The following is a 13,974-nucleotide window of genomic DNA, read 5'->3' as shown; positions in this document are numbered from 1 at the left end:
AAAACCTAGGGAGATGACCAAAGCCCTTGCCTACATGTTCAACCCAACAGACACACATGTAAACAGAACAGTGTAGGGGAGGCGCTTCTCCTGACGCATTTAGCCCTAACAGTTTTTGTTAAGGAAAAGCAACATATTTACTTTCTCTGGCAGCAGCCAAGATCGCTCTGGACAGAGTGACGTCACGCTATACACTTGGATAAAATGGCGCTGCGCATGTTTAAAAAAATAATTAAAAAAAGGGTAATTTAATTACTTTTTATTTTTAATCCAGCTTTACTGGCACTCTTAAACCTTTACGGATGAATATATTGGGAATCAATCTTGTAAATTATGCCAACTTAATCTAGTATTTCACTTCCCCTTTAATGATTCATACAATCACCGTGACTTGATGAAGAAGCACTGTCGGAGTCTGCCTGCACGGAGGAGGGCACGGTGTTGTTAGCGTCTGCCGGGTTGCTAACTTTAGATGCGTTGTTTAGCCAGTCAAACACGTCGCACTCCTTCAGCTTTATACTATGGGTAGACTGCAAGTGTTTCATGATGTTGTTGGTGTTACCCCCCTTTGACACAACTACTTTCTTGCATATATTGCCTTAAGCCGAGGATTCATTGAGTTTGATGAAGTGAGCCCATACCTTGGAGTGCTTAGCTGTTACGGCCAACATATTGACTACTGGAGAAAACAAAATCAAAAAGTCACCAACTTAAGCGACCACCAAATATATCCATATTATATAGGCATCCATGACTTGATGTTTTAGCAACTTTAAATTCATAAATTCATCACTGGAGCCTGGCAGCTTATAAAGATGTGGCCACCTGTCACAGAAACACAGGAACAGGTGTTATGAATGTCTTCGAAGAACACAACCCCATAGTGCAATTACTATACAAGTGAAACTCGAAAAATTAGAATATCATGCAAAAGTTAATTTATTTCAGTAATTCAACTAAAAAGGTGAAACTAATATATCATATAGACTCATTACATGCAAAGTGAGATATTCCAAGCCTTTATTTCTTATATTTTTGATTATTATGGCTTAAAGCTTCTGAAAACCCCAAATTCAAAATCTCAGAAAATTAGAATATTGTGGAAAGGTTCAATATTGTAGGCTCAAAGTGTCACACTCTACTCAGCTAATTAATCCAAAACACCTGCAAAGGGTTCCTGAGCCTTTAAATTGTCTCTCAGTATGGTTCAGTAGAATTCACAATTATGAGGAAGACTGCTGACCTGACTGTTGTGCAGAAAACCATCATCGACACCCTCCACAAGGAGGGAAAACCTCAAAAGGTAATTGCAAGAGAAGTTGGATGTTCTCAAAGTGTTATATCAAAGCACATTAAGTGGAAGGAAAAAGTGTGGAAGAAAAATGTGCACAAGCAGCAGGGATGACCGCATCCTGGAGAGGATTGTCAGGAAAAGGCCATTCAAAAGTGTGGGAGAGCTTCACAAGGAGTGGACTGGGGCTGGAGTTGATGCATCAAGAGCCACCACACACAGACGGATCCTGGACATGGGCTTCAGATGTCGTATTCCTCTTGTGAAGCCGCTCCTGAATAACAAACAACGCCAGAAGAGTCTTACCTGGGCTAAAGAAAAAAGAACTGGTCTGTTGCTCAGTGGTCCAAAGTCCTCTTCTCTGATGAGAGCAAATTTTGCATCTCATTTGGAAACCAAGGTCCCCGAGTCTGGAGGAAGAATGGAGAGGCACACAATCCAAGATGCCTAAAGTCCAGTGTGAAGTTTCCACAGTCAGTGTTGATTTGGGAAGGCTGCTAATGAAGCATCCTGGTCTTCCATAACACCTCAGCAGTGCCACAGGCTGATCGCATCCATGCCACGCCGTATTGAGTCAGTAATTCATGCAAAAGGGGCCCAAACCAAGTACTGAGTACATATGCATGATTATACTTTTCAGAGGGCTGACATTTCTGTATTTAAAATCCTTTTTTGATTGATTTCATGTAATATTCTAATTTTCTGAGATTTTGAATTTGAGGTTTTCATAAGCTGTAAGCCATAATCATCAAAATTATAACAAATAAAGGCTTGAAATATCTAGCTTTGCATGTAATTTGTCTATATAATATATTAGTTTCACCTTTAAAGTTGAGTTATTGAAATAAATGAACTTTTGCACGATATTCTAATTTTTCGAGTTTCACTTGTATTACCTTTAGTACTCGCATACAGGGCAACTCACTTGGGTAATGGAACTCTGGGAAGAGGCCGCTTCCTCCAGAAGTTAACGTCCATTGAATGGTAGTTTTACTCCTAAGGAATGTGATTTATGATTATGGTTGCTTATTCACCATGTCAGACACTAAATCATTTTGATGCGAATTGGACCAATAATTACGGAGAAAACAAATGCCACCACAATGTTTTTATGAAAATGGCAGGAATTATACTTTACACACCGTCTGATAACTAGTCCGAATATTGCCTTTGACAGACAGACTTTATTATTTTAGGAAACTCTCATTAAGTACCCTGCTCTCTTGATGGTGGAATGTTATCTGGTTATCCTCTGTTCTACCCCCGCCATAATGAGTTTATTACTTTATGACTTGGGAAGAAGAACACAATTGAAAGTTATCATTATTCATATATAAAAATGCAACAGGATTCAACATGAAAATGGCTAATGTTTAATTCCGGTAATGCTTAAGTGGGGTGTAATATTAATTCCATAAAACAGGTTAAAAAAATGTGCCATAAATAGGGCGTAGCGCTCTTCGGCCGTCGTTTGTACAGTGCTGCTTGAAAGTATGCGAACGCCTTTAGCAGTTTAGAGTTTTCTGTTGTTTTGGGTTATGCAACAAGACAACGACCCAAAGCATTCCAGAACAACTACCAAGGAATGTCTTAAAAGAAAGAGGATTCATATTCTGGATTGGCCTAGTCAAAGTCCAGACCTTAATCCAATAGAAATGTTGTGGCTAGACCTGAAGCGGGCGGTACATGCCAGATGTTCCTCCAACCTCTCTCAACTGGAGTTCTGCAAGGAGGAGTGGGCAAAAATCCCCAAAGGCAGACGCAAGAGATTGGTCAGTGGTTACAGAAGACGTTTGGTTGAAGTAATGGCTGCAAAAGGAGGGGCCACAAGCTACTAACTAAGACGGATCACATACTTTTGCATGTCAAATTTTCTGTATTTGTGAGATAAACCATTTTTGTTGAATAAATAATGAAAATATATCTTCCTTTTTTTTCTTTTTTTTGGGTTTGTGTTTGTTTTTTTGTTTTTTTACAGAAACAACGACCATGTCTGGAGGGTTCACAGACTTTTAACCAGCACTGTATGTCTGGCCTCTCTTTTCATCATTCAGCCTATTAGAAGATTTGGGGCATGGTGTAGCCTACTTTGGACAATATTCGAATACCGAGATGATTCATAAGGCTAACAGAAGAAACAATTAACAATGACGGCAAGTTCATGTTCAAACATCATGGTATAGGTATGAGGTAACTTGCTGTTTTGTTCGTATTACTCCCCTAGATTTCTGTCTTTCCATGATGGTTTGGAAAACATTTAAATCTGCAGCTAGGCTAGCTTACCATCAATTTATTAATTTCCCTTTTCAGTCAAATTAAAAATCATATGATTCTCACTTCTGTTAAGTGATCCCCCTCAGTGAACATTGTTTTGTATGTTACTACCTGTTTATGTCCATGACTTAACACAGCATATTTTAAGTTACTTTTTCTGTTGATACCGTTGACACAAAGTACCTCTTGCAGATGCGGACAGCTGATGGAATGTTTACGTGGCTTGTTACCGGCAATGCACTGCAAATAGCCAGTACTTCTAGGCCTACTCTGTAAAGTCGGCTTCTATCATTTAAAAAGGATACACCACGTAGCTTAGAAAAATAAAAGCAACCCGACCAGTGTATGAAAGTTAATGATGGTCAAGTTTGGTATGTTTAAAGACTGTAGGATATAAGGATATAAGTTGAAAAGAACAAGAAATACTGTTGGACAAAAAGAAATGAATTATATATTTATCTTTGGCAATATCCACCCATTTGTTCTGTTAGAAAATGTAACCTATTGCTGCTGCAGAAAAATGCTAACTAAATGTATTTTAGTTTTTTTTGGAAATAAAAGCTATGGCAATTCTGTTCTAAAATTTGTCAAATACAAAAAAAAAAGAAACAATAAAAAAATGAATCAATAATGGCATATTAATGGATCTAATCTTAACAATCTCCCTTCCTACAGGTCAGTGGTTACCATTTGTAACAGGATGACATCAGATAACATATGTCTCCTTTTAATCCTGAGAATACAGGTAGGCATCAGTAGAAAGCTAGTTAAGCATCCCAGGAACTTTATTTTATAGGAATATAATTGCATTGCTAATTGATGCCATCCAAATTTGCCATAGTCACTGGGCAGGATTCAGATAAAACTAAAATTCTGTTAATATTTTTTCTGATCAAATCAAAGTTTATTTGTCACATACTCCATCATACAGGTACAATGTGCAGTGAAATTCTTCCCGCTAGCTCCAAGATATACTAAGTAAATATATAAAATATAAGTGCAAACACAAGACAAAAGACACAGGTTAAGAGGTATGGACATGCAATTAAACATAAATTCCCCAGCAAAAATAAGTTAAAAGATTGTGAGGAGGGGCTCCAAAGGTGTCAGTGAATTAGAGATTAAGGCTAGGCAGCTAGAAAAAGCATGAGATGTATTGTACAAGGCTCCTTCATATTCACAGTTTATGAATACAGCAACACCTAGTGCCCCCATAGTGGTAGACACACCCCTGAGTCCTTCTGACTTATGTAGCATGGTTAGGGAATTACCTGACCTAAAAACAGACAACCCTAACTTTTTGGGAGAAAATAGCCAAGTATATGACAGTCGGGGTTTACATGCCTTTGACATTTATGTGTCAACTAAAGCGAAATGTCCAAGTGCGATATGGAGTGAGTTAGTCGAAGTTAATAATTGAACATCGCTTCTATTTTTGACACTATACTCTGAAAATTATCATTTGATTACTCTACCATCAACAAGGCGCTCCAAGTTCCCACCGCGTCCTATATCATCCACAAGCTCACAGAATAAATACAGGCAGATAAAACGTAAGTAATTTACTAATTCTACTGCCGGTTTTCGGTCCTTCCCTCTCCTTCTTGGGCTGTCTCCTGCTCTGTGTGCAATATGTTTAGTTATTTCTTCTCCGATTGGAGCACCACTCCTACATATTGTCAATGCTTCTTTAGCATCTGGACACATGCCACAGACTCTTAAACTTGCAGTCATCAAACCACTTCTTAAGAAGCCAAACTTAGATGTGAATGATTTGTCCAACTGCAGGCCCATTTCGAACCTCCCGTTCCTGTCTAAAGTACTAGAAAAGGTAATTTCAAAACAACTTTGTTCATTTCTGCACCCCAATCATGTATGCACTGAAACAGCCCTGGTCAAAGTACTCAATGACCTACTCCTCGCTTCTGACAGTGGCTGCATCTCTGTACTTGTGCTTCTAGATTTAAGTGCAGCATTCGACACAGTTGATCACCTGATCCTGTTGGATAGACTTGAAAATCTTGTAGGCCTCCGTGGACAGGCTCTCTCTTGGTTTAGATCATACCTATCAGATCAATATCAATTTGTGCACTTTAACAATGACTCCTCTTATCAATCCAGGGTTAGATACGGAGTACCACAAGGATCTGTGCTTGGGCCCTTGCTTTTCTCTCTATATATGCTTCCCCTGGGACAAGTTATTCACAAACATGGCATTAACTTCCACTGCTGTATCTATCAGTCAAACCTGAGGAAGTTGTCCGGCTGTCAAAAATGGAAGCTTGTCTTAAAGACAAAAAGAAATGGATGAATCATTACTTTCTTTTGCTAAACTCAGATAAGACTGAGATAATGGTAGTGGGGCCCAAGTCCTTGAGATGTGAATTATCTGATGATATGCCAAACATTGATGGAATTTCCATCACTTCAAGTGCTGTCATCAAAGACCTTGCCTGGAGCGCTAGCCCAACTTTTCCTGCGCACGCCCTCCTGGCCAGCTGTACAACTCCCTCCTGCCACTGCTGATTCAGCTGATTCTTGCCTGACACTGCCACCCATTGGTGTTCCTGCCACCTCGTCTCTGCTTCAAGTTTATAATTGGACATTTATGTACTTTATATGTCATTTTCTGTTTAAAACCATTGTTTCTACAAACCGGTGTCAACCAGCAGCAGATGGGTTCCCCTACTGAGTCAGGTTCTGCTCAAGGTTTCTTCCTGTTTCCAGGGAGTTTTTCCTTGTCACTGTTGCCCTAGGCGTACTCTTGGGTCCCAGTTTCTCTGTAAAGCTGCTTTGAGACAAAGGCCCTTTGTAAAAAGCGCTATAAAAATAAAATTGAATTGGATTGAATTGAATAATTCTGCCTGGGCTTCAGTTCGTTTCACATCCACGGTCGAAATGGTGCAAGTGGTGAAAAGGTTTAGAGAAGCATTTTCTAAGGCACTCTGCACAGGCTCCAATCTGTATTCACTTCATCTCACCCGTCGCAAACGCGAAGATGAACCTTTTGATGGGTATATTGACGAGAAGTACAGTTTGTATCTATAGTTTGTATCTAATACAGAATGCGACTCAAAGTGCTTAACTGAAGTAAAATAACCATTTTAGTCAATTATGCAAGTTGAATAATTAATAAAACATTTAAACAAATAAATGATGGAGAAAATAATGAAAATTAATAAACGAGTAAAATAAAACAAATGGGAATTGTCGGTGGGCGATACAGTAAAACTGGCTTTGTAAAGACTGTGGTAGTAATAGTAGTGATGGTAGTTACAGTTGTGTTCAAGAAAATAGCATCAGTAACCTGATGAACCATGTTATTAGTAGTAGTGATATTTCTGCATGGCAAATACTTCACTTGTAGATGTAGTAGTGTCATAGAAAAACATGACATGCACACTGCTTGTTCTGAGTAATTGACTCATTCATTGATAGGGGCGTGTTCAAAATAATAGCAGTGTGGAGTTTAATTTGAAAATTCATTAATTCTGTAAAAAAAACTGGTGTCATTAATTGTTCTTTATTAAGAATGGAAGCAAATGTTTCACACATTGTTCTAAAATATATTTCCTTCTGAATTGCTAAGTAAAAAGAACCATTCCCATGTATTCATCCACTGTGGAGATTGTTTTCTCAATTTACATTTCTGCAACTTAGGAATAAATTTACACTGTGCGTCAAGTATAACCCTTATGAACCTGCTCCACTTTTCATTCAGTCCTGCAATCAAGAACTTGCTCCCAGTCTACATTACTTAAATTTGATCGCATCTTTTTAAAGTTGGCCTGCCTAAAATCCTGGACATGAACCCCTCTTAATTTGCCAAAATACATCAAAACTTATTGTGGAATGGTCAGTTGTCCCAAGTGGTTCCATTACCTCTATCCTGCAAATTCTGTCTGAATCATTACATATTACTAGATCTAAAATCGAATGCCCTCTTGTAGGCTGACTGACATACTGTGTCGAAAAAAGGTAATTTATAACATCCAAAAATTCCTCTTCACTTTTTCGCTGTCCGGTCACTAAATTCCAGTTAATATTTGGGTAATTCAAATCTCCCATGATTATAGTCTCGCCTCCCTGGCAAGCTTCTTTTACATTTTTAAAGAGCATTGTATTTACACTACTATCTGAAGCTGCCGGTCGGTGACACACTCCAGTGTTAAGGCCTTCATCTTCCTCCCCAATAAGCTAAATCCAAATATCTATCGCAGGGCACACACACCATTCACTCACACACTCATACCTACGGGCAATTTAGACTCTCCAATCAGCCTAACGTGCATGTCTTTGGACTGTGGGAGGAAACTGGAGTACCCAGAGGAAACCCACGCAGACACGGGGAGAACATGCAAACTCCGCAAAGAGAGGCCCCGGCCGACGGGGATTCGAACCCAGGACCTCCTTGCTGTGAGGCGGCAGTGCTACCCACTGCACCATCCGTGCCGCCTCAAATTCCATTCCATTAATGTAAAATGTAATGTAATGTGTTTGGTAGTTATTTACTTTGGCAGCAGTTACAGCAGAAGAGACTGGTAGTTTGAGAGGTCTGATGGGCCTCTGGATTTCCCCCACTTCCTCTCAGCTGTGTGAAAGCTGGCCCTGGAGGTACGTAGGGTGTCAGACTTCCAAGGACTCGGAGGGGATGTGCGAGGTGGCCTTAGGACAAGGGGGCAAAGAGAGTCAAAGGCAGAGGAGAGCGATGAAAGCAGGTTGGCTGATGCAGAGTCAGTGGGGAGGTTGAAGAAGGATTTCAAAGGGGGTAGAGAAGCGGTGATGGTGGGCACAAAGGAAGAGGCTGAGAGGTAGTGAAGGTTACGGCAGACTGAAATAGTGGGGGTGGGGGTGTGGGCGGTGTATCTAATAGGTATAAAAGGTTTATTGCTCCCCCCGTAACAGTATTGGTTTAACTGTAACTTGACATCACACCAGGGTGTTGTTGCGGAAGTGTCCTGTGGAATTGTGGGAAATGTAGTTATGTGGTCCCTACAGCTCCAACAAACCTGAGCAGACTTTTTGGTCAAATTACATTACATTTCAAAGCATTTAGCAGATGCTCTTATCCAGAGTGACAGACAACAAAGTGCAGATCGAACATAGGAACAAGTGTGAAGAGGAACCAAGATGACAGTACAGTTCTGAGTCCTAGCATGACTATACAGATAGAATTAGAACCCTTGAAGAATATATCAACTTAAACTAGCATACCACATTTGGCAGCTAGAAGAGTACAACAATACAATATCTAATACAATACAAAAATATCTATGTATAACTATACATAAGTGCCATTATAATCTATGGCATATACAAGGCTAATCATTTAGTGTTTGCTGTGGAGACGATGTGCGTGAGGTAGCTACAGTGGGAACAGAAGGAGCTGGCAATCTGATTTTATTTATATTCCACTCATTCAATTTAACAGGGAATGCCTGTCAGTCCAATGGATTTAATGTTATTATACTATGCAACCACATTTTTAGGACATAGCTACAACATGTCTTTGCTCCACAGAACATCATAATAATAGGTTACACATTAATATCATAATCATAACTAATAATCATAACATACGTTTTCAGAAAAATGTCTGCGGTAGCTCACCTGCTCTACAAAGAAAGCAGTCTCAGAACAAATATGAAATAAAATATATGAAAGTAAAAATACATTTTAACACATGATTAACCCCATGATTAACACTTTTTAGGGCCCAAGCACCGTAGGGTGCGAAGGACCCTATTGTTATTGTAAAGATTATTATTATTATTATTATTATTATTATTATTATTATTATTAGGGCCCAAGCACCGTAGGGTGCGAAGGACCCTATTGTTATTGTAAAGATTATTATTATTATTATTATTATTAGGGCCCAAGCACCGTAGGGTGCGAAGGACCCTATTGTTATTGGAAGGATTATTAATATTATCATTAGGGCCCAAGCACCGTAGGGTGCGAAGGACCCTATTGTTATTGGAAGGATTATTATTATTATTATTATTATTATTATTATTAGGGCCCAAGCACCGTAGGGTGCGAAGGACCCTATTGTTATTGGAAGGATTATTATTATTAGGGCCCAAGCACCGTAGGGTGCGAAGGACCCTATTGTTATTGGAAGGATTATTATTATTATTATTAGGGCCCAAGCACCGTAGGGTGCGAAGGACCCTATTGTTATTGTAAAGATTATTATTATTATTATTATTATTATTATTATTATTATTAGGGCCCAAGCCCCGTAGGGTGCGAAGGACCCTATTGTTATTGTAAAGATTATTATTATTATTAGGGCCCAAGCACCGTAGGGTGCGAAGGACCCTATTGTTATTGGAAGGATTATTATTATTATTATTATTATTATTATTATTATTATTATTATTATTATTATTATTATTATTATTATTATTATTATTATTATTACGGCCCAAGCACCGTAGGGTGCGAAGGACCCTATTGTTATTGTAAAGATTATTATTATTATTAGGGCCCAAGCACCGTAGGGTGCGAAGGACCCTATTGTTATTGTAAAGATTATTATTATTATTATTATTATTAGGGCCCAAGCACCGTAGGGTGCGAAGGACCCTATTGTTATTGGAAGGATTATTAGGGCCCAAGCACCGTAGGGTGCGAAGGACCCTATTGTTATTGGAAGGATTATTATTATTATTATTATTATTATTATTAGGGCCCAAGCACCGTAGGGTGCGAAGGACCCTATTGTTATTGGAAGGATTATTAGGGCCCAAGCACCGTAGGGTGCGAAGGACCCTATTGTTATTGGAAGGATTATTATTATTATTATTATTAGGGCCCAAGCACAGTAGGGTGCGAAGGACCCTATTGTTATTGTAAAGATTATTATTAGGGCCCAAGCACCGTAGGGTGCGAAGGACCCTATTGTTATTGTAAAGATTATTATTAGGGCCCAAGCACCGTAGGGTGCGAAGGACCCTATTGTTATTGTAAAGATTATTATTATTAGGGCCCAAGCACCGTAGGGTGCGAAGGACCCTATTGTTATTGGAAGGATTATTATTAGGGCCCAAGCACCGTAGGGTGCGAAGGACCCTATTGTTATTGTAAAGATTATTATTAGGGCCCAAGCACCGTAGGGTGCGAAGGACCCTATTGTTATTGTAAAGATTATTATTATTAGGGCCCAAGCACCGTAGGGTGCGAAGGACCCTATTGTTATTGTAAAGATTATTATTATTAGGGCCCAAGCACCGTAGGGTGCGAAGGACCCTATTGTTATTGTAAAGATTATTATTATTATTATTATTATTATTATTATTATTATTATTATTATTATTAGGGCCCAAGCACCGTAGGGTGCGAAGGACCCTATTGTTATTGTAAAGATTATTATTATTATTATTATTATTATTAGGGCCCAAGCACCGTAGGGTGCGAAGGACCCTATTGTTATTGGAAGGATTATTATTATTATTATTATTATTTATTAGGGCCCAAGCACCGTAGGGTGCGAAGGACCCTATTGTTATTGGAAGGATTATTATTATTATTAGGGCCCAAGCACCGTAGGGTGCGAAGGACCCTATTGTTATTGGAAGGATTATTATTATTAGGGCCCAAGCACCGTAGGGTGCGAAGGACCCTATTGTTATTGGAAGGATTATTATTATTAGGGCCCAAGCACCGTAGGGTGCGAAGGACCCTATTGTTATTGGAAGGATTATTATTATTATTATTATTATTATTATTATTATTATTATTAGGGCCCAAGCACCGTAGGGTGCGAAGGACCCTATTGTTATTGGAAGGATTATTATTATTAGGGCCCAAGCACCGTAGGGTGCGAAGGACCCTATTGTTATTGGAAGGATTATTATTATTATTATTATTATTAGGGCCCAAGCACCGTAGGGTGCGAAGGACCCTATTGTTATTGGAAGGATTATTATTATTATTAGGGCCCAAGCACCGTAGGGTGCGAAGGACCCTATTGTTATTGGAAGGATTATTATTAGGGCCCAAGCACCGTAGGGTGCGAAGGACCCTATTGTTATTGTAAAGATTATTAGGGCCCAAGCACCGTAGGGTGCGAAGGACCCTATTGTTATTGTAAAGATTATTATTATTATTATTATTATTAGGGCCCAAGCACCGTAGGGTGCGAAGGACCCTATTGTTATTGAAAGGATTATTATTATTATTATTATTATTATTATTATTATTATTAGGGCCCAAGCACCGTAGGGTGCGAAGGACCCTATTGTTATTGTAAAGATTATTATTATTATTATTATTAGGGCCCAAGCACCGTAGGGTGCGAAGGACCCTATTGTTATTGGAAGGATTATTATTATTATTATTAGGGCCCAAGCACCGTAGGGTGCGAAGGACCCTATTGTTATTGGAAGGATTATTATTATTATTATTATTCTTTTTTTTTCAATGTTTTGTGCATTTTTGAGGTGCTTGCCATGAATGAAAACTCACAGAATTTTGCACACACATCAGAAGTGGTGGCTGTCAGGATCTCTCAGATGCTCAGACCTGGGCGTCGCTGAGGGACTCCACAGCGCCCCCTATCGCATTGTCTTCTATTGTGGGCAGGCACTTTGAGCTACCTGCACCATATTTAGTAGGCATATAGCACTCCTCAGGCCAAACACATTTCAAATTCGCATCTAATCAAATATGCGAACAGGAAGTCAGCCATTTTGGATTTTGTGCGTTTTACACGTTCTACACTTTTAAGTACTCCTCCTAGGGGGTTCATTGCATTCACACCAACTGTGGTCAGAATGGTCTCAGGATAGTCATGATACTAAATTGCCAGGATATTTTTGATAGCTCAAACGGGACAGTCACGGGGAGGATTACAATTTTTATGTCACGCCACGCTAACAGGAAGTGGCCGTAATTTCATGGTCGACATCGTCTGATCTGGCTGATATTTTAGAAATACGTTTATTGTTGGAGTATAAACACATCCATATCCCAAGAACGGGTCAATGTTATAGCGCCACCATCTGGCAACAGGAAGTGTGGTCTTCATCATATTTGTATGCCTTCCTGCTAGGGCATTGATCACATTCACACCAAATGTGGTCAGCATGATCTTAAGATAGTCCTTACACTAAATTGCGAAGGGATTTTTGATATCTCAAACGGTATGGAAATGGCGAGTCGTAGAGTAGACATAGTGCGTGCAAAAAAATGACTTTTTTTTTGATATCGTCCGATCAGGCTGATATTTTAGAAATATGTTCACTCTTGGAATACAATATCAAATATATACATATCAATCGGGGCGTGGTTAGACAGCGCCCCCTATAATTATTATAATCTTTTTTTTCTATGTTTTGTGCATTTTTGAGGTGCTTGCCATGGATGAAAACTCACGGAATTTTGCACAAACATGAGAAGTGGTGTCTCTCAGGAACTGTCAGATGCTCAGACCTGGGTGTGGCCAAGGGACTCCACAGCGCCCCCTATTGCTTTGTCTTCTATTGTGGACAGGCACTTTGAGCTACCTTCACCTAATTTTGTAGGGTTGTGGGGCTCCTCTGCCCAAACACAATTCTCATTCGCATCGAATCAAATATGTGAACAGGAAGTCAGCCATTTTGAATTTTGTGCGTTTTACACGTACTACACTTTTAAGTACTCCTCCTAGGGGGTTCATCGCATTCACACCACATGTGGTCAAAGTGGTCTGAGGATAGTTATGATACTAATTCCGAAGGATATTTTTGATATCTCAAACGGTATGGTCATGGCGAGGAGTACAATTTTCATGTCACGCCACGCCAACAGGAAGTTGCCATAAATTCATGGTCTACATTGTCTGATCTGGCTGATATTTTACAAATATGTTCACTGTTCGAGTGTAATCACATCCATATACCAAGAAGAAGTCAATGTTATAGCGCCACCATCTGGCAACAGGAAGTGAGGTTTTTATCATATTTGTATGCCTTCCTGCTAGGGTATTCATCACATTCACACCAAATGGAGTCATCATGATCTGAGAATAGTCCTGACCCTAAATGACAAAAGGATTTTTGATATCTCAAACGGTTTGGCAATGGCGAGGCGTATAATACACACGTTACGCCCAAAAACAGGAAGTGGGCTTAATTCCGTTCTACATCATCTGATCGGGCTGATATTTTACAAATATATTCACTTTTGGAGTGCAATCACATCCATATCCACATTCATCTGGGCGTGGCTACACAGCGCCCCCTATGGCTCTTTTCTAATATTGTGGACATATACTTTCACGTAAATGCACCACGTCTGGTAGGCATAAGGGTCTCCTCAAGACACACACATTTCTCATTTGCATCCCTTAACTTTTCCCAACAGGAAGTGAGCTATTTTGGATTTTGTGTGTTTTTAAGTGTTTTTTCACGTACCAAACT

This window comes from Conger conger, chromosome 2 (genome assembly GCF_963514075.1).
Source record: "Conger conger chromosome 2, fConCon1.1, whole genome shotgun sequence".
NCBI lineage: Eukaryota > Metazoa > Chordata > Actinopteri > Anguilliformes > Congridae > Conger > Conger conger.
This window is presented reverse-complemented; position numbering follows the sequence as displayed.